The sequence below is a fragment of the Pseudorca crassidens genome, chromosome 5 (assembly GCF_039906515.1).
Source record: "Pseudorca crassidens isolate mPseCra1 chromosome 5, mPseCra1.hap1, whole genome shotgun sequence".
Classification (NCBI taxonomy): Eukaryota; Metazoa; Chordata; class Mammalia; order Artiodactyla; family Delphinidae; genus Pseudorca; species Pseudorca crassidens.
In genome coordinates, this window is record NC_090300.1 from 94,648,886 (window position 1) to 94,672,475 (window position 23,590).

At 41.7% G+C, this 23,590-nt stretch overlaps 1 long non-coding RNA gene across 2 annotated transcripts; it reads left to right on the forward strand.

Annotated features, from left to right (window-relative positions):
- The first annotated feature begins 9,205 nt into the window (after positions 1 to 9,205).
- On the forward strand, positions 9,206 to 22,900 carry LOC137224521 (uncharacterized). 2 transcript variants are annotated; one of them, XR_010943369.1, is made up of 4 exons: positions 9,206 to 9,363; positions 9,462 to 9,531; positions 16,564 to 16,922; positions 20,314 to 22,900. It is a non-coding gene; the product is annotated as an uncharacterized lncRNA (long non-coding RNA). The 2 variants fall into 2 exon arrangements; XR_010943370.1 differs by having other exon boundaries at positions 20,927 to 22,900.
- The last annotated feature ends 690 nt before the right edge of the window (positions 22,901 to 23,590 follow it).

Genomic DNA, 23,590 nt, shown 5'->3' on the forward strand with positions numbered 1-23,590 from the left:
CCTGTGTAGGAATATGAGAAAACATGTAATTCTGATTCAAAGCTCTGCTGTGTGGATGGTTAACAAGCATGGGATGGATGCTCTCTGAATGTCAGTAGACTGAGGATTTGGGAAACTTTGTAGAGAACATGGGATTAAATGGCCAAGTGCTTTTCTTCTTAAAACTCTTCTCTGCCAGCCCAAAAGGCTTTTTGTGTTTTCTTTAGTCTTCATTATAACAATGCAATTATAGTAGTTAGAAAGCACCCCTCTACTTTGCGGTCAAATAGCAACCATTGTCAAAGCATTACCTTTTTAAAACTGAGTGTGCCCAACAGCCAGGTCGTAATTCCTAAAACTTTATATTTGAAGAGGTGTAATGGCATTTCTAAAGGGTAAAAACAATTTGGGGTTCACTAGTTGTTGTTGTTGTTGCTGTTGTTTGACAAGTCTTTTTAAAAATACAGGGAAGAGAAGGGCAAGAACCATGCTTATCTTAATATGTTCTACATAGCAGGTCTCAAGCACCCAATTCCATAATTGGGTGCTGTTGATACAGACATGCAAAGTTCAAACCTGTGATTTGCTGACTTACCATCAGTGCTTTATTTTAGGCCCATCTTGGTCCCCTCCATACTTTGTCCTTGCATTGCTAAGTACTACAAGGACATTTTCCAGTTGACCCTCAGACAGTACCCTAGAGCCCACCTGCTTCTTCTCATCCCCTACTTGAGAAGCTATTGGATAAAGCCTTTGTACATAGCCCCTACTGTATGGGTCAGTGGTTAACAACTAATTACTGCTTTCTTACCTTACACAGCAGTCTCTAGGCTAGAAACGGCTGAAGTTCCTAACTCTAATTGGGAATCAAAATCAAACAGGCAACTTCTAGAAAAATACCCAATTTTTCAGCCCTCTTCTCCCTCAATTCTTACTTCACAGGTCTCTGGTGGGACCTTGGGTGGTCAGAAATTTTAAAAAGCTCCTCACGTGACTTTTTTTGTTGTTTTTTTGCGGTACGCGGGCCTCTCACCGCTGTGGCCTCTCCTGTTGTGGAGCACAGGCTCCGGACGCGCAGGCTCGACGGCCACGGCTCACGGGCCCAGCTGCTCAACGGCCACGGCTCACGGGCCCAGCTGCTCCGCGGTATGTGGGATCTTCCCGGACCGGGGCATGAACCCGCATCCCCTGCATCAGCAGGCAGACTCTCAACCACTGCGCCACCAGGGAAGCCCTTTTCATGTGACTTTGATGCAGCTAATGGAAGAACTACTTTAAGGAGCTACCACTCTAGAAATGTTTCCTGGCTGCGAGTAAACAGGTAAACCATTTTAGATCTAAAAGGGTCTTTAAAGAGGATCTAAATTATTGTTTTTTAAAGTATGGCCTGTATACAATCTCAAAATTTGCCCTGCCTGGAATGATTTTTAATAAGTACCCTAGATTATGTAACAAACACTAGAGTTTAAGACATACTAATATTAAAAACTGTCACTTAAAAAAACCATAAAACCTAAGCCCCCAAAGGTTAAGTGGCCTGCCCATTTAACAAACCAAGATTAAAAACTTCACGGTTTCCTAAGTGATTCTCAACACGGCTTGAAACAGCTCTGAGGGAACTTCTCGTTCACAGCCCCTGTCACCCATCCTGTCCCATCCACATCCCAACGCAAGATTATACAGTAATATTTCCATTTATATCCAATGACTACTTTTTTCTCTACTCCCTATATAAAGGCTTTTGCATAGAATACTGCATGGGGAGTCCAGACACTCTGATTCCAATCCCAAGTTTGCTAGTAATGGCCTGCATGACTTTTAGGATGTTACTTCTCCTTAGTGTCAATTTTCTTCTTCTGAAAAGTTAGCAGTAGGACTAGAATATTTTGGATACTTCTAGTCCTAAGACTGCATGATTTTAAAACTTTAACAGGCTCTCCTCCACTGTTTGTAATAACTTGCAGTGGTGTACCATCTCCTAAGAGCTGATTGTCAGAGATTCAGAAACTTTGAGAGCATTTGTTAAACTTGGTAGCTTAAAACCAGCCCATAATGGGAGTACTTACACCATAGAAATAGGAAAACACTAAAAAGCAGGGCTTTAAAAAACAAAAAGAAAACAGAACAGAGATCCGGTTTACCAGCACACCGCTGATAATAAGTATTAAAATGTTCCATAGACTAGAACCAAATGCAGTGAATAGACAACAGAATGTTCCACCATATTTTAAGGTAGATTATTAAAGTACTAACTGAATTAGACCAGATTTGCAAATTGTTCTCAAAACTCATTGTCTCCATAAACCTACTGAGTGTGTCAGATGTGCATCCCCTGCACCATTTTATTGATGTTACTTTACTGCCTTCCTAACTAAACCCAGTTCCTTTTACTGCTTCTCGAATCAGTAGGCTAAAGCAGCCCAAGCATCTTCTTACACGATAGATTCAAAGATCATGCTTGTACAACTAAAAATATGTAGAATGCACAACGAGTTCAATTACTTGGCTGTAAGAAAACAACTAATTCAGTTCACTGCATCATTAATCCATTTAATTGTATAGCAGCTTCCTATTGATAACAGGAAATGTCCCTGACCCAACCATGCTGAGACTGAGGCTGGCCAATTTTCCACAAGCATAAATTTCAGTAAGAATTCTTCATAATACACAGGGACTAAAAATCACAGCCAGAGTTTATTAGATTTTTTTCGTAGTTTCACTGATCTATTGCCCTTGCATATGACCTGGTTTCTTTTACGCTTCCTGGACTTCGTTAGTCATTAAATGTTAGCTTATACTTATGTTCATGACTGGATATTTTATTTCAGATGGATATTGTGATACATTTTAAACCACCTATTCATCTGGTTCTTGGAAACCATTCAGCAACCCACAAGCTTTACAGAAGGTACTGCTGATCCAGAAGTGTCACCTTCCGTCATATGTCTGACCTATTGGTTTAGGCGATGCTATTTAGTACATTTAAGTAGTACAAATACAACAAAAATTTGATGAATTACTCCTATATTTTGAGCACAATATTAGGTACTGAGGGAAACAAATATGAATAAGACATTATCCTTCCCTCCAAGAGCTCACAGTCTAATGGGAAAGATATGTGCGTATAATTAAAATGTTATAATGCTAAGTTTCCTAACAGAGAAATAAACAGTGTTACTGAAGCTTAGTTGAAAAAAGTAATTCTAACTTGGAGGAGACAGAGAAGGATTCGTAGAGTTGTTTCTTGATGGATGAGTAAGATTCCAGTAGCAAAGAAAAATGGGGAAAAGCCATTCCTGGCAGAAGGAAAGACACAAAGTCATGGGAGTGTGTTACAGTAAGGGATCAGGTGGTTGAGAGGAAGTATTAGAGGAACATTGGGAGAAAGGAAAGGTAAAATCAATACCAGGATAAGGAGTCAAGCAGGGAAAGTGGTAAATCAAATATGTATCATGCAATAAACTGTAATATTAGACCTGAATGCAGTGGAACACAATTGAGGAAACATGAATCCACGAGGAAGAAATGAAGTTTCAACCAGGTCTTTCTTCTGGAATTTTGCAAAATGAAAAAGAGGAGAAGCAGTATTCTAAGAAGACTAACGTGAACAAAGGCACAAATATAGTGATTGTCACTCTATATGCCAGCCACTGTGCTGAGCGTCTTATCTATATTACCAGATTTCATTTTGCAACTGAATGAGGGAGGTATTATTTCCATTTTACAGATATGAAACTGAGCTGCAGAGAAGCTAAGTAACATGCCCAAGGCCCCACAGTAGTAGACTTGAACCCTTTATGCTATAATAATTTCAATCTGAGAAACGTAAAGATATATGACGTGGGAGGGCAACGGTAAGTCAAGCTGGTTATAGTGTAATACATTTTTTAAATTATAATAATCCTTTATTGAGCAACTACTGTTTTGAAAGGAACTTAATATATGTACAGGCATACCATAGAGATACTGTTGTTCAGTTCCTGACCACCGCAATAAAGTCACACAAATTTTTTATTTCCCAGTGCATATAAAAGTTATGTTTACACTATACTGTAGTCTATTAAGTGTGTAATAACATTATGTCTAAAAAATGTAAATACCTTAATTTAAAAATACTTTATTGCTGAAATATGCTAACCATCATTTGAGCCCTCAAAGGGTTGTCATCTTTTTGCTGGTGGAGGGTCTTGCATCGCTGTTGATGCTGCTGACTGATGAGGATGGTGGTTGCTGAACGATAGGGTGGCTGTGGCCAATTTCTTAAAATAAGACAACAGTAAAGTTTGTTGCATCGATTGACACGTCCTTTCACGAATGATTTCTCTGTAGAGAAATCATGATTTCTCAATTCTCTCAAACCCTGCCGCTGCTGTATCAACTAAGTGTATATCATATTCTAAATCCTTTGTTGTCATTTCAACAATCTTCACTAGGAGTAGATTCCATCAGAAAACAACTAATTCAGTTCACTGCATCATTAATCCATTTAATTGTATAGCAGCTTCCTATTGATAACAGGAAATGTCCCTGACCCAACCATGCTGAGACTGAGGCTGGCCAATTTTCCACAAGCATAAATTTCAGTAAGAATTCTTCATAATACACAGGGACTAAAAATCACAGCCAGAGTTTATTAGATTTTTTTCGTAGTTTCACTGATCTATTGCCCTTGCATATGACCTGGTTTCTTTTACGCTTCCTGGACTTCGTTAGTCATTAAATGTTAGCTTATACTTATGTTCATGACTGGATATTTTATTTCAGATGGATATTGTGATACATTTTAAACCACCTATTCATCTGGTTCTTGGAAACCATTCAGCAACCCACAAGCTTTACAGAAGGTACTGCTGATCCAGAAGTGTCACCTTCCGTCATATGTCTGACCTATTGGTTTAGGCGATGCTATTTAGTACATTTAAGTAGTACAAATACAACAAAAATTTGATGAATTACTCCTATATTTTGAGCACAATATTAGGTACTGAGGGAAACAAATATGAATAAGACATTATCCTTCCCTCCAAGAGCTCACAGTCTAATGGGAAAGATATGTGCGTATAATTAAAATGTTATAATGCTAAGTTTCCTAACAGAGAAATAAACAGTGTTACTGAAGCTTAGTTGAAAAAAGTAATTCTAACTTGGAGGAGACAGAGAAGGATTCGTAGAGTTGTTTCTTGATGGATGAGTAAGATTCCAGTAGCAAAGAAAAATGGGGAAAAGCCATTCCTGGCAGAAGGAAAGACACAAAGTCATGGGAGTGTGTTACAGTAAGGGATCAGGTGGTTGAGAGGAAGTATTAGAGGAACATTGGGAGAAAGGAAAGGTAAAATCAATACCAGGATAAGGAGTCAAGCAGGGAAAGTGGTAAATCAAATATGTATCATGCAATAAACTGTAATATTAGACCTGAATGCAGTGGAACACAATTGAGGAAACATGAATCCACGAGGAAGAAATGAAGTTTCAACCAGGTCTTTCTTCTGGAATTTTGCAAAATGAAAAAGAGGAGAAGCAGTATTCTAAGAAGACTAACGTGAACAAAGGCACAAATATAGTGATTGTCACTCTATATGCCAGCCACTGTGCTGAGCGTCTTATCTATATTACCAGATTTCATTTTGCAACTGAATGAGGGAGGTATTATTTCCATTTTACAGATATGAAACTGAGCTGCAGAGAAGCTAAGTAACATGCCCAAGGCCCCACAGTAGTAGACTTGAACCCTTTATGCTATAATAATTTCAATCTGAGAAACGTAAAGATATATGACGTGGGAGGGCAACGGTAAGTCAAGCTGGTTATAGTGTAATACATTTTTTAAATTATAATAATCCTTTATTGAGCAACTACTGTTTTGAAAGGAACTTAATATATGTACAGGCATACCATAGAGATACTGTTGTTCAGTTCCTGACCACCGCAATAAAGTCACACAAATTTTTTATTTCCCAGTGCATATAAAAGTTATGTTTACACTATACTGTAGTCTATTAAGTGTGTAATAACATTATGTCTAAAAAATGTAAATACCTTAATTTAAAAATACTTTATTGCTGAAATATGCTAACCATCATTTGAGCCCTCAAAGGGTTGTCATCTTTTTGCTGGTGGAGGGTCTTGCATCGCTGTTGATGCTGCTGACTGATGAGGATGGTGGTTGCTGAACGATAGGGTGGCTGTGGCCAATTTCTTAAAATAAGACAACAGTAAAGTTTGTTGCATCGATTGACACGTCCTTTCACGAATGATTTCTCTGTAGAGAAATCATGATTTCTCAATTCTCTCAAACCCTGCCGCTGCTGTATCAACTAAGTGTATATCATATTCTAAATCCTTTGTTGTCATTTCAACAATCTTCACTAGGAGTAGATTCCATCTCAAGAAACCACTTTCTCTGCTAATCTATAAGAAGCGGCTTCTCATCCGTTCAAGTTTCATCCTGAGATTGCAGCAACTCAGCCACATCTTCAGGCTCCACTTCTATTTCTAGTTCTCTTGCTATTTCCATCACATCTGCAGTTACATCCTCCACTGAAGTCCTGAACACCTCAGAATCATCCATGAGGGTTGGAATCAACTTCTTCCAAACTCCTGTTAATGTAAGTGTTTTGATCTCTTCCCATGAATCTCGAATGTTCTTAATGACATCTAGAATGTTGAATGCTTTCCACAAGGTTTTCATTTTCTTTGCCCGGATTCCATAAGAGAAATCACTATCTAAGGCAGCTATAGTCTTACGAAATGTATTTCTTAAATACTAAGACTTAAAAGTCGAAATGACTCCTTGATCCGTGGGCTGCAGAATGGTTGTTGTGTTAGCAGGCATGAAAACAACATGTATCTAATTGTACATCTCCATCAGAGATCTTGGGTGACTGGGTGCATTGTCAATAAGTGGTAATATTTTAAATGGAAACTTTTCTTCTGAGCTGTAAGTCTCAACTGTGGGTGTGTATTCCATAAGCTACGTTGTAAAAAGATGCGTTGTCATCTAGGCTTTGTTGTCCCATTTAGAGAGCACAGGCAGAATAGATTTAGCAGAATTCTTAAGGGCCCTAGAATTTTGGGAAAGGTAAATGAGCATTGCCTTCAACTTAAAGTCACCAGCTGCATTAGCCCCTAACAGGAGAGTCAGCCTGTCATTTGAAACTTTGAAGGCAGGCATTGACTCCTGTGTCACTATGAAAGTTTTAGCTGGCACCTTCTCCCAATATAAGACTGTTTCATCTATGTTGAAAAATCTGTTGTTTAGTGTAGCCAGCTACCTTCATGAAGTATCTTAGCTGGATCTTCTGATAACTTACTGCAGCTTCTACACCAGCACTTGCTGCTTCACCTTGGACTTTGATGTTATGGAGGCAGCTTCTTTCCTTAAAACTCATGAACCAGCCTCCGCTGGCTTCAAACGTTTCTTCTGTAGCTTCCTCACCTCTCTCAGCCTTCACAGAATTGAAGAGAGTCAGGGCCTTCCTTGGAATTAGGCTTTGCCTTAAGGGAATGTTATGGCTGGTTTGATCTTCTATCCAGACCACTAAAACTTTCTCCATATCAGCAGTAAGGCTGTTTCTCTTTCTTATCACTCGTGTGTTCACCGGAGTAGCACTTTAATTTCCTTCAAGAACTTTTCCTTTGCATCCACAACTTGGCCAACTGTTTGGCAAAAGAGGCCAAGCTTTCAGCCTGTCTCAGCTTTTGACATGTTTTCCTCACTAAGCTTGATCATTTCTAGGTTTTGAATTAAAGTGAGAGACGTGCGACTCTTCCTTTCATTTGAACACTTAGAGGTCATTATGGGGCTACTAATTGGCCTAATTTCAATATTACTGTGTCTTAGGGATTAGAGAGGCCCAAGGAGGGGAGTGCTGGGGAACAGCCAGTCAGTGGAGCAGTCAGACACATGCACCGTCTATCCATTACGTTTGCCATCTTATATGGGCATGGTTCGTGGTGCCCCAAAACAATTACAATTGTCACATTAAAGATCACTGACCCCAGATCACCATAACAAGTATTATAATAATGAAAAAGTTCAAAATGTTGTGAGAATTACCAGTGCATGACACAGACACGAAGTGAACAAATGCTGTTAGAAGATTAGTGCTGATAGACTTGTTCAACAAAGGGTTGCCACAAAGCTTCAATGTGTAAAAAACACAATATCTGTGAAGCACAGTAACGTGAAGTGCAATAAAACAAGGTATGCCTGTATTAAATTTTCAGAACAGCTTGAAGAAAAACTTTGACCAAAGTCACCCAGTTAGTGGCAAAGCCACACAAAAAGGGCAGAGTGAGCTGAGTGAGGGAGGGAGACACCAGTCATGACTTTCCAGAGAGGCATCAGTGGAAAATAAGTGAGGAAGTCTTGGTAGCTGTGGATGACAACTACACCATTCTAGGCCTTCTGCCACTGACTCTTCTTCCATTTGAACAGAGAGAAGGAACCAGAGGCAGGGTCAGGAGAGAGGCCCTACTTTATCTGAGTCTCGTGGGATTTGAAGCATGTTCAAAACATGCATGTGGATACACTCAAACAGGCAGCTGCTGGGACTGTCAGTCAGTAGTTGGTATGGGAGATGGTGGAGGAACCTGACTTGAAACTAAAATGGAAAATGAGAAAATGGACCAAGCTTCCGTGCCTTGGAGGGGGCCCATATGGCAAAGACGGAGTCTGCTCAGGGATATTACGATTTAGTCCAGTCTGGAATCAGGAGGTGGCGATCCTGAGGTTTCAATCCAGGGACATGGGTCAGAGCAGAGTGGATATGATACCAAATGCAAAAGTAGGTAAAGCCAGATTGTGGAGAACGAGTATAAGAGCTGGTCTTCCCAGGCCCTGGGGCTGGTAGGGAAATAGGATTTGGTAGGGATACTGGATGGGTGTCCCCATGCAGTGAACACACCTGGGAGGGGATCCAAAATGCCCAGGATGCCAGAAAACACAAGGCCCTTGGAAACCACTCAGCAGCCCCATTATTTCCAGAGGGTACTGCCGATCCAAGGTGCCCCCTTCAGTCAGATTTCTGACCTCCTGGCTCAGGCAGATGCTCTTTGGTCCTGCTCTCACTGGGATTCTGGAAGGGGCTGGAGTGACTCTGGCCTCACACACACCCATTGCCCGTGAGCAGTTCAGCCCTGCCCATTTAGGTAGGGTTGGGAGCCCTCAGGTAGCTGGGAGCCAGCAAGGCTGCACAGGTCTGGAATTAGGACAGAATCAGGGCTAGAGATGGGAGTCGTCTTTCAGGAGGCTGTACCTCAAGCCTGGAGTAGGTAAGATCTTTCAGAAGCAGAGACTGGGAAAGGACCAAGGACTGGAAGTGCTTACCCTTAAGGGCTGTCCAGAGGAAGGAAAGTAAGAAGGATTAATCAGATCAGTTAAAGGTAAGTGAGGAGAATGTAGCTTTTAATGTTTCCCTTCTTTCCCTCCTTCCCTTGTTTCCTGTGTATCACTTTTATTTTTTACTTTGATTTCCAATTAGAACAAACTTTCAAAAAGAAAACTCGTTTCATTAGAAAATGAAGGTAATGACACCTCCCTCTGGGGAAGCTGTGAGTATTAAATGGGACCGTGGACATGACTGCATCTTTGGGTGCTCAACGTGTACTGATTTGCACCACTTCCTACCCTCCCGCTTCCCTGGGGTTATACGCCTCAGCTTATAAATCCCTTGATCTCATCATCAAAATAGAAACAGGTGTGATTATATTAGGTGTGGTTGATTTCTACACACAGGCTTAATAGTGAAAGAAAAGAATCAAGCCTTTGGTTTCCAAATCAGCTTTCACGGTGTATGAAAAGGTGTTCTTTGCTATACCCTTTAATGGGTGAGAAAATTGAAATAATCAACTGAATAGAAGTACCCTATCCAGACTTATAGTTCTAGGCTGTGCCCTGGCAGACACTTTCTTGCCTGTCGCTTAGCATTTGGGAAATTCCAGGGAGTCAAAAGAAACAAGACAATGAGTCATTTGGAAGTACTTATCCTTCCAGTTCTGGAGCAAAGCAGTTCCCCGGAATTACCTTACAGGAGGTCTGTTGCTTAGCTCTTACATTTCAGCTCTTCTATTTCACAAGTGCAACGAAGTTAATCATTGGCCTGTTTACCTTTTCCCCTTATTAGAAGTAGCCAGCGTTTATGATTCTAGGAGTCACCAAGACCACTTCCCAGACCCTCATTTCCTGTAATACAATGCACAGTGTTTTCGCTTAGAAACCCACACAGCTGTCAAAGCATAGTTCCATTATCTGCCTGTTAACTCTCTTATGGCCGGGGGAACCCCGATCCTTGACAAATCACACGGGGAATCTAAAACAGTTGTAAAGGAGTCTTTCTCAGCTGCCAGTCCCTAAGAAATTGATGAATGTTTCCATCATGGCCCAGCAGCCTCTCTTCCCGCACCTTGGAGGTTAGGCTGAGTTCCAGAAGGAGAGACCACGATATTGTTGAGTTATAATCATGTCTGCTCCTTGTGCCTGGCACCACTATCTCCTCTCCACCCCTGAGGGTCCAGGGATCCCCAGGAGACCACCCCAGCTTGCCTCACATAATGATCTGTGCATGTATGTGTAAGTACATGTATACACACGCCAACATCCAAAACTTAGAATAATGTCACATAGAATTCATTAGACCTCAACTAAAAATCGGAGGATGCCACAACACGAAGCCTGCATCCCATCTGTGACCTCAGATCAAGAGGATCGATACTCTCTGTTGAACCTCAGTCCGTTGCAGTTCTGATTACGAAATATAACGACACTGGATGATAAGAATTCTTACATTGGCTGCTTCACTCTTCTACATTACCTGATGAGCCCAGTAGGCATTTGAGTGGAAACGAGTGAATTTTCACTTTCTCCTAGACTCTCATCGCCACCATGGGCACCAGCATCACCAAGCCCTCAGTTAGCTGTCTACTTTCAGGGAAAAAAAAGGATCAACAGGTTTTTTTTCCCCCCTTCTCACTGAGTCCCTAGAGCTCTTGGAATGGAGTTGTACCAGGCTCCTAAGGGCATCCAAAGGCCACGAGCCTGTTCCCGGGGCTGGAACGTGGGCTGGCAGGGCTCTGAGTTTGGCATTGGCCCCTTTGACATTTCTTGTCTCTTCAGGGGGCAGAAAACCAACTTGCGTCATAGCCCAGTTCAGTGTGATCTGACTGAAAGGAAGATCTTTTTGTTGTTGCTATCACTGAAGTATTGGTATCCCTATAGTTTATATCCATATATGCATATTTTACATATATCCTGTGTACCTATTTTATACATATATAGGCCTATGTGATTTTGATATATCACAGTAGAAAACTTAGATATATTCCCGGTCTGTAGTTCAGTTGAGGTTGGGAAGCCCTGGCCTGGGGTGTGTGGCCCCTGTTTCCTGACATCTCAGTTTTCTTTCCCATGTGAGGAAGTACCCTGCATAGACATTAATAGTCATATTAATCTTTAATGGACCGTATCCTACAAAACAGCCTGTCCATCCGTTGTCACTGAGCTTTCCCATTCACTCACAGAGACGCACAGGGCAGGAGTCATTACCCCGATTTGCTGAAAAGGAAACTGAGGCTCCGGTGAAGCGGCTGCTCACAGGCTTTCAGGTGGTTGGGGAGGAGTCGTAGAAAAGCCAATCTCCTGGGCAGGAGCCCAGGGCTCTTTCTGAGACTGATGCCTCCACAGAATCCAGTGAACATCTAAAACATATCTGCTGATTGACTAAACGACCACAGTCTCCGACAGTTAGTACATAAGAAGATAAAGCCGAATATTAAAAATACACGTGCGCTGTACTGAAAGTTCCTAGGTATTGTATTGGAGTGCGAGGCTTAAAGCAGTTGTCAAGGTACTCTATAATGAAAAATGGTCATGGTTGGAATGTGCTTCTTTATCTCACTAACTCTATACCCCAATTTTTATCAAGAACCTCAGGGCTGAAGAGCTCAAACTGCATTTTGAAGCTTATTAATATTCACCACCACACCTTCAATGGGTGCAGGGCATGTATTATTATTTTCATGTTTCCGACGGAAACATGGCAGGGAACAGAAGCATAGCCACGTGTGTCCGGGTTAAGGATTCAGAGACTGTTCTCTTTTAGCACCATCATCCACGTGCAATTCGGCTCTGCACTCCCCTGTAAGAAACAACACTGAGATAAACCAAGGGGGATGCTGTCATTTCAGCCTGATGTCCCTGGTGTCACAGTCTGACCAAAATAATAAGATCAAAGCCCCAAGGCTATGATGAAAATAAGAGGCTATGGTGATGAGATCAGCAAAGAACCCTGGGTACTCAATTGTCCTTAGAAAAGAAGTAAAAACATAGATGTGTATTATGATACAGCGGCAATTAAGACCTATCTCTCACAGTGAAGACAGCCAGCTTAGCCATCCGAGCAGTGGCCACACAAGAGCTGGGATTTTAGATTCGATTCTGCAGTGATGTTTCAGCCTGATCTTAAACATCCATGTGTCAATTTCACTGCTTCCTATACTCCACTATTTCTCATCCTGCAAATCTCTCTGGTTTTTTTTAAGCAGGCCAAAGACATCTGGCGTTAGCAATGACCACTGAAAAACACATAAGAAATGTCATGCAGGGCAGGTCAGTGGTCCATTTGATCAAGAATTCTGTCACCATTATCTGAGACATTTAAGGGAAGACATGACTTCTTAAAAACTGGTGTTGCACATCTGAAAACTTATCCTACAAATACAAGAATCACACAAGATTATTCATTGCACTGACATTTGTAAAAACAAGAACTTGGGAACTAACTAGGTGGTCGTTAGTGAGATTGGTTGAATAAATTATGGCACATCCATACAATGGACTATAACTCAGCTCTAAAAAAAAGGACGGGGGCTTCCCTGGTGGCGCAGTGGTTGAGAGTCCGCCTGCCGATGCAGGGGATGCGGGTTCGTGCCCCGGTCCGGGAAAATCCCACATGCCGCGGAGCAGCTGGGCCCGTGAGCCATGGCCGCTGAGCCTGCGCGTCCGGAGGCTTTGCTCCGCAACGGGAGAGGCCACAGCGGTGAGAGGCCCGTGTACCGCTAAAAAAAAATAAAATAAAAAAAATAAAGGATGAAGGTCTTTATGTACAAATAAGGAAAGATCTCAAGGACATATTTTCAAATACACAAAGCAATATGCAAAGAAGCAAGTATGTATAGGATGCTGCTATTCGTTTAACAATTATGGGGGTAAATATATTTGATCATTTAATATATATTTATTGAACATCTTCGATGTCCCAGGAACTCTTCTAGACTCTGAGAATATGACTGCAAACAAAACAGATTAAACTCTTTGCCTTCAAGGAATTTATTCTTATCTGCCTGTATATGCACTTTAAAAAGTATATTAAAAGATAAAGAAAATCCATAACAGTGATTACTTGTTGGGAGAGGCAGGGACTGGGGAGATGTAGAACAGGGGTCAAGAGAGCAAGTTTTCACTGTATGGACTTTTACATTTACTAAATATTCAAATCAAATCAAATACATATGAAAAAATAAACAAGAAAATCTTAAACACCTTTCTTTATTAATCTGATATGGACTTGCACTCAGTAATTTATCCAAACCTGTCTTGAACCTCTTTATCAATTTAGCCTACATATTACACCCTGTGAGCAGGGATTCTTCCATATATTTCCTTGTTGAATTAAATAAAATAGCATTCCTTTTGTTTATCCTATAAGCATTTCTTTCTTGGTTGAAAAACAAACACCTTTCATCTAATATGCTGAGATTAAATGAACATATTTATGTGTACTGTCCTCAGACCATTCATTAATCTATAAGCCTAAATGAAATCTCCCCATTCTCTTTGCTTTTTCTCACTGAAGAGTTCTCATTCCTGCTAATAAAATCCTTATTTCCATTCTGTTCATTACATAAATCAGGTTCTGGGCTTGTAATTGAAGTGACTGGGACTTCATTTCTTCCCCCTACTGGAACCATCAGCCACCAGTCTCACCCTTCCCCTGACTACCTTTTACCTTCATTTTCATCCATGAGCTCTTTTCCCTGAGAAAACATCCAAAAATGATCATTATGCAACACAGACATTTTTAAAAACATCCTAGCACTAAATTCATCTCTTCCTGTCCCCCGTCATTCCTCTAACTCCCAGGTTTCTTGTTCCCTTCACACCCTCGTCCATGGAGGACGCTGCGCTGTCTACCCATTGTTGAGTTTCATGTTGTACCATTGTGTGTCTGCCCCTCTTCTTTCACCCATGGGTCTAATTGCCAAACTAAAAGACAGTTCCCCACTCTGATCATCCTCAGCCCTTCTGCAGTGTTTGAAACAGTTTGAAATCATTAATACCTGTCATAGGTCACAGGCTCTTATCATTAAGAGGGTCCTTGACTGCTGGTTGAAGTCCAACATCCCTGGACTCTTACAGAGGTGCCTCTGGCGAGTCCTGTGAGCCCCATTCTCTCCAGTTTAGAGATATTCATGCATCCGCTATAGCAGATGCTGTCAGGCTCTGCCCATGTCCCCTGGGATCCCTTTCTAGGGTGACCAACTAATTTGACTTGCCTGGAACTGAGCAGGTTCCCAAGATGTGGGGCTTTCCATTTTAAATCCAGTCCCTGGCAAACTGGGATGAACGGCTTACCCTCCCTTTTCTAATTTACATCCCCTGCTTCTGTGAGCATCTTCACTCCTGGCACCTGTGTCTCCTTGCTGAAGAGCTGCCCTCAGGCTGCTAACCTCCCCTAACCTCCTCCCCACCCCTCCCAAAGAGCGAGAAGTGTCTGAGAGTTTATCTGTCCCTGGGCCAGCTCTTAACCAATGACTGAAGGGTGAAGGGGTTTAGCTACACCAGTGTTTTTGACCCTGATGGGGTCAATGTTGAGTTAGGACTTTCACTGTCTCCAGTGCTCCTGACAAGATTAGGTCAAACTTACCCTCCGTGGGACTTTGATGCCACATCCTGGCTTGGTTGTCTTCCCTTTGCTGTCCCACTTCCCCATTCACTCCTAGTATTCCTGGGAGTACCTCCTAATAAATCACTTCCTTATCTCAGAGGCTGCCTCTGAGGAATCCAAATATTTTGGTTATCTCTCGCTGTGTAGTAAAACCATCCCAAAATGTAGTGGTTAAAACAACTGTTTTATTCTCTCTCACAATTCAGTGGGTGGACTGTCTCTGGTGCGTGGTTCTTCTATCGCAGGTGATGACAGCTGGGGCTGCAGTCATCTGGGCTGGAATGTCCAAGACGCCCCATGCCGTGGATCCTCAGGTGTCTGAGGCCCCCTGACAGTTCTGCTTGTCACACCTGGGGTCTCTCATGTGGTTGTGGTCAGATGACAGCTGGGCCTAGAGTCACCTGAAGAACCAACCAGAATGCTGTATAGCTGGTCTTCATTCCCTTTCCATGCAGTTCCAAGGCTGCTTCTCTTATATTTGTTTCCTAGGGCTGCTGTAAAAAAAAAAAAAGTACCACAAACTGGTGGCTTAAAACAACAGATATGTGGGCTTCCCTGGTGGCACAGTGGTTGAGAGTCCGCCTGCCGATGCAGGGGACACGGGTTCGTGCCCCGGTCCGGGAGGGTCCCGCGTGCCGCGGAGCGGCTGGGCCTGTGAGCCATGGCCGCTGAGCCTGCGCGTCCAGAGCCTGTGCTCCACAGCGGGAGAGGCCACAGCAGTGAGAGGCCCATGTAATGCAAAAACAAAAACAAAAACAAAAGAAACAAACAAAACCAGATATGTATTGTCTCACAGTTCTGGTGGCTAAAAGTCCAAAATCAAGGTGTCAGCAGGGCCACGCTCCTTCTGCAGGCTCTGGGGAAGAATCCTTCTTCATTTCTAGCTTCTGGCAGTTGCTGTCAGTCCTTGAGGTTCCTTGACTTGCAGCTGCATCACTAAAATCTCTGCCTCTGTCATCACATGGCCTTTTCCCCTTGTGTATCTGTGTATTTACATGGCCTTCTTATGAGCATACCAGCCACTGGCTTTAGGTTCCCTCTAATCCATATGACCTCATTTTAACTTGATTCCATTTGCAGCGACCCTATTTCCAAATAAGGTCTCACTCCCAGGTTCTGGTTTGGCACATGGTCTATCCACCTGGTATCTCCATCAGAGTAGCCAGACTTCTTATAGGCAGCTCAAGGTTCCCAGAAACACTGAAGTAGAAGCTAACAGGGCTTCTTGAGACGTACCAATTACTCACAATGTGCTTGGCACTGTTTTAAACGCTGAGGTTACAGTGAAGAACAAGACAGGCAAGGTGCTTGCAGTCATACAATCTCCACTGTAGTGGAGAGAACATCATTGACCATTTCCCTTGCCTAGAACTCTTTGAGTTACCATGTTGTGATAATGTGGGAAGAATAATAAACTACATCTGACACCTGGACTTTAGCTGTGCTTTGGGTTCCAGACAGAATAAAAGATAAAGTAGCCCATCCTTGGGCTCAATCGCATAATGTCCCCAGGCCTCCATTTCCTTGTCTACGTAGTGGAAGGTTTGAACCAGACAATCTAACAGTATCCAGCTGAGGTCTCCACTCGACACAACTGCTTTCTTTTGTTCAAACAATGTTCCAACTTCTATCTCCTTCATAGGCTTTGGAAGTACCTAAAGCTTTGGGGGACGAGTAAGGAGGGAATGAGAACTTATAAAGAGGAAGAAAGAAAATGATCTTCCTGGACAGTTGAAAACTGCCTCTCCCACTTCACAAGACAGCCCGTCTTCTCGTCCTCTTGCCTTTAAATTGTCACACTTCCCTAACTTATTAATACACATCTGCTCAAATTGTGGTTTCCACCTCAACTGACCCATTTGGCAGGAGTGACAGGCTGCAAATCGTGATCTGAGCCAACGTCATCTGATTTTTTACCATTGCTATCTCGAGCATACACCTGTCACAGAGAACGCCAGGTGTTAAGCAACAGATGTTCCTGGGATTCACAAAGAAAAACAGGTAACTGCTCCTCTATGCTTCTTAGCATAAAAACACAATAATAGCCGTTAATATATTTAATAGAAGGGACCAGAGGATCAGCCCATTGGTGGAATATATATATCTTGTTCCAAGCAAGTCAGTAGAGCTAAGAATATGGGCTTTTTTTTTTTTTTTTTTTTTTGAGAATAAGTGTTAACAGTGCTCTGAATAAAAGGTGACTCTATGCCACTGTTGTTTCAAAGTGCAGTACAGGGACCACATGCATCAAAATTACCTGGGCTGCATATTAAAGTGCAGATTTCTGGGCCAGTCTCAGAGATTCAGAGTTAGAAGACCTGGCACTTAATCATTTCCCCAAAGCACACTGAAAATATTGAATCCTATTAGTATCTCATCTTTTCATGCAATTCTCAACACTCCCTGTTCTTTCTTCTAGACTGTTTGGATTCTAGGTCAGACCTTCACAAATTTCCCTCCTGCCATGCCTCTGGAATGAGCCCAACCATCAGTATTCCCAATGCCATCCTCTCTTCCTTCCATCCCCAGCCCTGCACTCCCCACTTCTGCTGAAGCTGTAGGGACACAAAATCCAAGGATGGAGCAAAAAATAGAGCCTAAGAATCACCCCAACCAAGGGCTAGCAACAGGCTCTGAGTTGAAGGCAGGGTAGCTGGGAAGCCCAAATGGTTGAAGATGCAGGGAAGTGTAGTGAGTGTGGTGGAAAGGGGGCAGCCAAGCCAGTATCCCAAAGCACCCTGTGGCTGCCACACACTGCAGTGAGGCCAAGTTTCAAGACCCAAGGATGGAAAAGATTAGATCATACCCTTTTGTCATATGTCAGTAAGAAAATTAAAAGGATTATACAATTCAGAGTGTGGTAAGAGGCTTACAACAGAAGAGAGTTTTGAGTCAAAAAATTTTAACTATCTTAAAATTTAATGTATTCCCTATCACTCAACAGAAATTTAGTTCTTGCCATTTAATCTGTTGCATTTAAAATGAATTCTGTTGTGTTTTAAAAGTCGACTTGGATTCGTTCAATGAATATTTATCAATGCCTGCAGGGGATACAATGTTCAGCAAAAACTGACTTGGTCTCTGCCCTTAGAGTTTATATTCCCACAGGGAAGAGAGTGGTTTAGTAAATAATCACATTAAAAAAAGCATTATTGCAAACAGAGCTAAGTGTTAACGACAGTGAGGTTCAGGGTATTATAAAGATATATTACAGGAGTACCTGTCCTAGTCTGGGAAGGTCGGGGGTGGTGCGGCAAGAAGGTGTCCCTGCAGAAGTGACATGTGGTCTAAGAACTGAAGAATGAGCAAGTTAATCAGACTTGGTGGGAAGAGCATTTCAGACAGAGGAAACAGCATTTTTCCTCTGCAGTGGGTTGAAGATGTCCACATGAAAGCAAGCAAGTGGTCCTGAGTACAGAGAACAGAGAGAAGGAGATTCGCATGAGGCTGGAGCTACAGGCAGAGGTCAGACTTTACAGGGCCTTGCTGGTCCAGCTAAGCAGACAGTTCTTTATCTAAGAACAACGAGAACCATGTGAAGCAGGGGATGATATGGTCAGTTTGCATTTTAAAAAGTCCTCTTATACTGCAGTGTCAAGAACAGACGAAGAGGGCCAAGGTTGGAAGTGAGAACACCACTCGGGGGTCTATGGAACCAGGTCAGATGAATGATAACCGTGGCTTGGGCAAAGCGGGTGGCAGTGGAGATGGGGAGAAGAAGACTGCTTTGAGACACATTTCGGAGGTATCAGTGACAGGACTTAATAATGGATTTGATACAGGATTAAAGGAGAGGAGAGGGATGAGTCAGGAATTATGCCTAGGTGTCTAGCTTGTACCACTAAATGGAGGACTCTGTCCTTCCCTGATGGAGGGAACACTTAAGAGGACTGGGTTTGGAGGGGAAAATAATTATGTTAACTTTTGGATATGCTTAGCTTGAAGTGTTTCTGAGACATCCGAATGGAGATCTGGAGGAGGGACCTGAAGTTCAGGAGTCATCATGCTTTGATAGGAATTGCACTCGTAAGTGTGGATGAGATCACTTAGAGATTCCATGTAACCCATGCAATACAGAGTGGTGATTGAGGGCAGGGGTCCTGGAGTAAAACTGCCTGGATTTGCAGCCCAGCTCGGTTTCCTCCTAACTGTGCACCCATGAGGAAATGGCGCAAATACTCTAAACCAAATTTTCCTATCTATAAAACAGAGACAATAATATTTCCTACCTTATAACACTGTTGGGAATATGAAACGGCATGAGGAATTTAAAACTCTTAGCATGGTTCTCAGAATCTAGTAACTATTTTATAAACCAGTGTAGACTTTCCTTCTTCCACCCAGGGCTAAGCCTTGTGGAAATCCAATGTTTAATGACTGGATACAGAAGGATGAAGAACAACCGCATTACAGTCTGAATCTGTGCTGTCCAAATCCACCCACCAGAGAAACTAGGTCAGCAGCTGTATCTGGAGTCTGCTGGGGTGGGTTATCCCTTTTCAAGCAGATAGAAAGGGAGGCAAGAGTCCTTGAAGGGAACCCAAAATCAAAGGCCTGGTTCAAGGAATAAAAGGAGATAGAGAGTAGGGGACAATAAAGCAGAGTCAGGAACAGGCTGGATATAGCCCAGGAACAGGTCAGAAATGAAGGAGCGAGAGACTGGGAACTGCCTGCTAACTATGGGATGCCCAGAGCATCTTACTGAAGATAGAGGGACGAGATGGGAGAAGCCACAGGATTTCATACCATTCTTAGGTAGATAGATGCCTGCTGCTCAGAACCACTTACCCCTAAAAATAATTAAAATTGTTCTATACATAAACAATGAAATAATAGAATTTGGTAGCCCTTCTAGTTTAAGAGTGTCCTGTGTTATATAAGTTAAGCCATGACACATTATGAAATTCTGATACTTATATATGATGTTAATATGTTACTTTAAAAAACATTCTCTATAATTTTCAATTACTGTTATTGTTTTGGGATATATCGTACAGGAGGTATTTACTTTATCCAAAACGCAGTTCACAGCCACATTCAAAACGTTCTAAAAATGTTTATCAAGATGATGATAATGATGATGATAATAGTGATATCCTCCATGTCATTATTAATGTTGTCCAGAGATAATAGGATCTGGTCAAATGTGATACCTGTGCTATAAAATATGTATATATATATATATATATATATATATATATATATATATATAAAGTTTGTGTGTGTGTGTGTGTGTGTGGAGAGAGAGAGGATCATGCAATGGCAAAAAACTTAATTAAAAATTGAAGCCAAATATATAGCAATCGAATTTGCATTATTAAAGTATTGATATTGGCTGCTGCTCCTAGAAGTCTATTCTCATTATTATGATAGCTTCTGTTTCTCCCATTAGATTGATGAATTGCTGAAGGAAGAAAAAAGTGAATTCGTTTCAGTAAGTGAAAATCATTTCAGTGAGCATGAATTTCTTTTGGTCCAGCCCCAATACTAAAATAGTCACAGGGTGAATATCAAATGGTGTCTAGCTCAGGCTGTTTTCAGTCAAAGGCAAACATGCAATGAGGTTCAAAGGAAGAAACATTATTACCTGAAATTTAACAGAGATCTTGGGGAATATTTAAATAGACTCAATCTACTTTTATTTATTTATTTATTTTTTCTGGAGTAGAAATGTTGTTCTGAAAGTTCTTCAGGCTGACATGGTCTGTTTACTTATCGATTGCATGTTCCTCACTGTGCCAGCAGCATCCTAGTCCCCGGGATCAGTTTTGAACATAGCTTTTTAGTTTTTTATATTAGGACACTGTAATGTATTAAAGGCAGGCAGAAAGTGAAAAGTAGCTATCTCTCCACACACACCCACAGGCACACCCATTCCTCCACGATATCCTCCCCTCCCATCTCCTTGCTGCCCTGCCTCTCTTCAGGGATGCTCCCGTTCTATTGGAGTTTGGGGGGCAGGGTAAAAATCACTCATCCAATCCTCACCTTCCAATTCCACGCAGTTAAGAACTTGGCAAAAGGAGCAACTGGAGAACCAGAGCACAGCATCAGCTTTACCAGCAGTAAAGCCGGATAGGGTAACACTGTGACGTCCAAGCAGAGGATCAGTTTTCTGATAGGGCCAGAAAACACAGGGCGCTTTGTTAACCTGCGCGGAAGTTCAGCCCGGACCTCCTAGTTCTCTGTTCAGTGTCTATACCTGGGGATCCACTGGACCATGACTTATTACCCACCTGCAAGTGGAGAAGCAAGAACAAATCACTTAGCTGGACCCATCAGTGACAAGCTAACCTCTTGGAGACTTGAGATAGGCACGTGCAGCTCCTAGGAGCACTTGGGTCTAAGAAACCAGGAGAAAAAGAACAGTGACCTATCAACACTTAACTTTGCCCAGTAAGGAAATGTGGCGAGTAGGTGGGACACTTTCCCTAGTCTCACCAATCAGAAGACCATCTTCCTCCAAGAGAAGAACTGAGGAAGGTGGGAAGGGCAGGGCTATAGAATCCTACCAGGGTCATTGACCATTCCGAAGCATGTAGAGAAACTGTTATTTTTCATTATTTCTCCAGTGGAAATAATACACCAAAATACTTTTTCCTTTCATATCAAGCACTGGTTATTGATGACCCAGAAATCACAGGATGGAAAAGAGTTTATTGAGGTCAAGTTTAATTATTCATGTTCACCATTTTGGTGATTATTAACCCTCTTTTCAACTGGCAGCAAAGGATTTCTGGAGGTCAGCTAATTCAGTGTCTCTGAAGAAGCTGGTACAGTTTGTTGTAAATGTGTTTTGCTTCACAGACAATAGTGCTGTGATGGAATGGTTTGTCCATGAGTCTGTGAATAAATGAATAAATCACACACCTGTTAAATTATGTGCTGCACATAATGAAAGGGTTGTGATGTGGGGCTTTTTTTTAAAACAAAATGTTGCTTCTCTCCATTTGCTGCTCCTAAACAATTTCTCAGTGTAATGTCTTGTGTATCTCCCCTTTTAGTGAAGCTCAAAGTACCTCATGGCGTTCATATTTATGAATTCCAATTCTATTTATTCTCCCCATCAACTTTCAGAGTTGCAAATATAAACACTGCAATTTGGCATATGAGCAAATTAAAATATATCAACATTCTGATCCTGTACTAGGTCATACTGTAAGTCAAATAGGGAGAAGTAGAAGTGGTAGCTCCTGAACCGGTGCCAGGGCATGCCACTCATCTGGGTGCCCTGTGGAAGGTGTGCAGGACCCTGGAGGGACTCCCCTAAGCCTTGGAGCCTCAGGCATCTATTCAGGAACATCTACAATGGATGAGATCTCTACGGCAGGAACATGGCCATTTTGTCCACTGACCCAGGCTAAAGGAAGGAGGAAACCATGAAGATGCTGTGTTTAAAAACTTGTGCATGGATAGCTTCTGAATCTTCAGTTGTATCTTGTAGCTTTAAAGCAATTTCGTCTTCAAGGCTAGGGAAATGTATTCCCTATGAAGGAGGATATTACATCTTTATCTAAGCTAAGCAGTAATTGCAACACTCATTTGGTCCTACTTTGTACATGTTATCTCCCAAGATAGGCAGGGAAAAGAATAAAGGCTTTGGAGCCAGACAATCTGGCTTTGAATTCATGCTCCACATTCTAGTTATTGACCTAGCTACTTAACTTACCTGATTTGTTTATTCATCTTAACATAGGCATTTTTTAGATTCCAAATGGAATAGATTCTAAAAAATACAACTAGTGAATATAACAATAAAAAGAGGCCGACTCACAGATACAGAGAACAAACTAGTGGTTACCAGTGGGGAGAGGGAACAGGTGAGGGGCCACATAGGAGTAGGAGATTAAGAGGTACAAGCTATTAGGTATAAAATAAGCTATAAGAATATATTGTACAACATGAGGAATACAGCCAGTATCTTATAACTATAAATGAAATATAACTTTTAAAAATTGTGATTCACTATACCGTACTCCTGTAACGTATAATATTGTACATCAACTATACTTCAATAAAATTTTTTTAAATAGGCATAAAATTATTATAGAGTAGTGCTGTTAGGGGAATTAAATGAGATTGTGTGTGTGTGTATATAAACAGAACATGTCACATGTTTTGTTAGATGTTAAACCTGTAGAAGTTAGATGCTTTTACTGTGCTTTGCCTGCTTTATATATTAACTTCTTTATTGGTCCACCTGGTCCACATATACTTATCTATCATAGCATCAGAGAGGTTCTTTAGCTTGAAATATCGTAACTGCAAAGGGAAGTGAAAGAGATAGAGAGAGAGAGAGAAAGGAAAAAGAAAAAGAAGAATTGAAAATGACTGAAATGCCATATTACTGAGAGCTACATGCAGTTGACTTAGCCATAGCTGTACTAAAAAACTGTATGTTCCGTACAGTGGAGTTCTGATATAACTCACAATTCCTCCTCACTGAGAACTGAAGAAGACTCCCACGGGCAAGACAAATAGAGTAGTCTCTGGTCTAGGATAAACTTTCCTTTCCTCCTTTTTCAGCCAAGCCTTCCCCGCCTGCTCTGAGAGGCTGCAGTCTAGCTGGCCCCTGTTCTCAATATTTTCTCATTCACTTGCTCCACGTTTGCTTTACTTTGAGAAGAGCTCTTATCACTGTATTGCTAAGGAAGGTCTCATACTCTCCA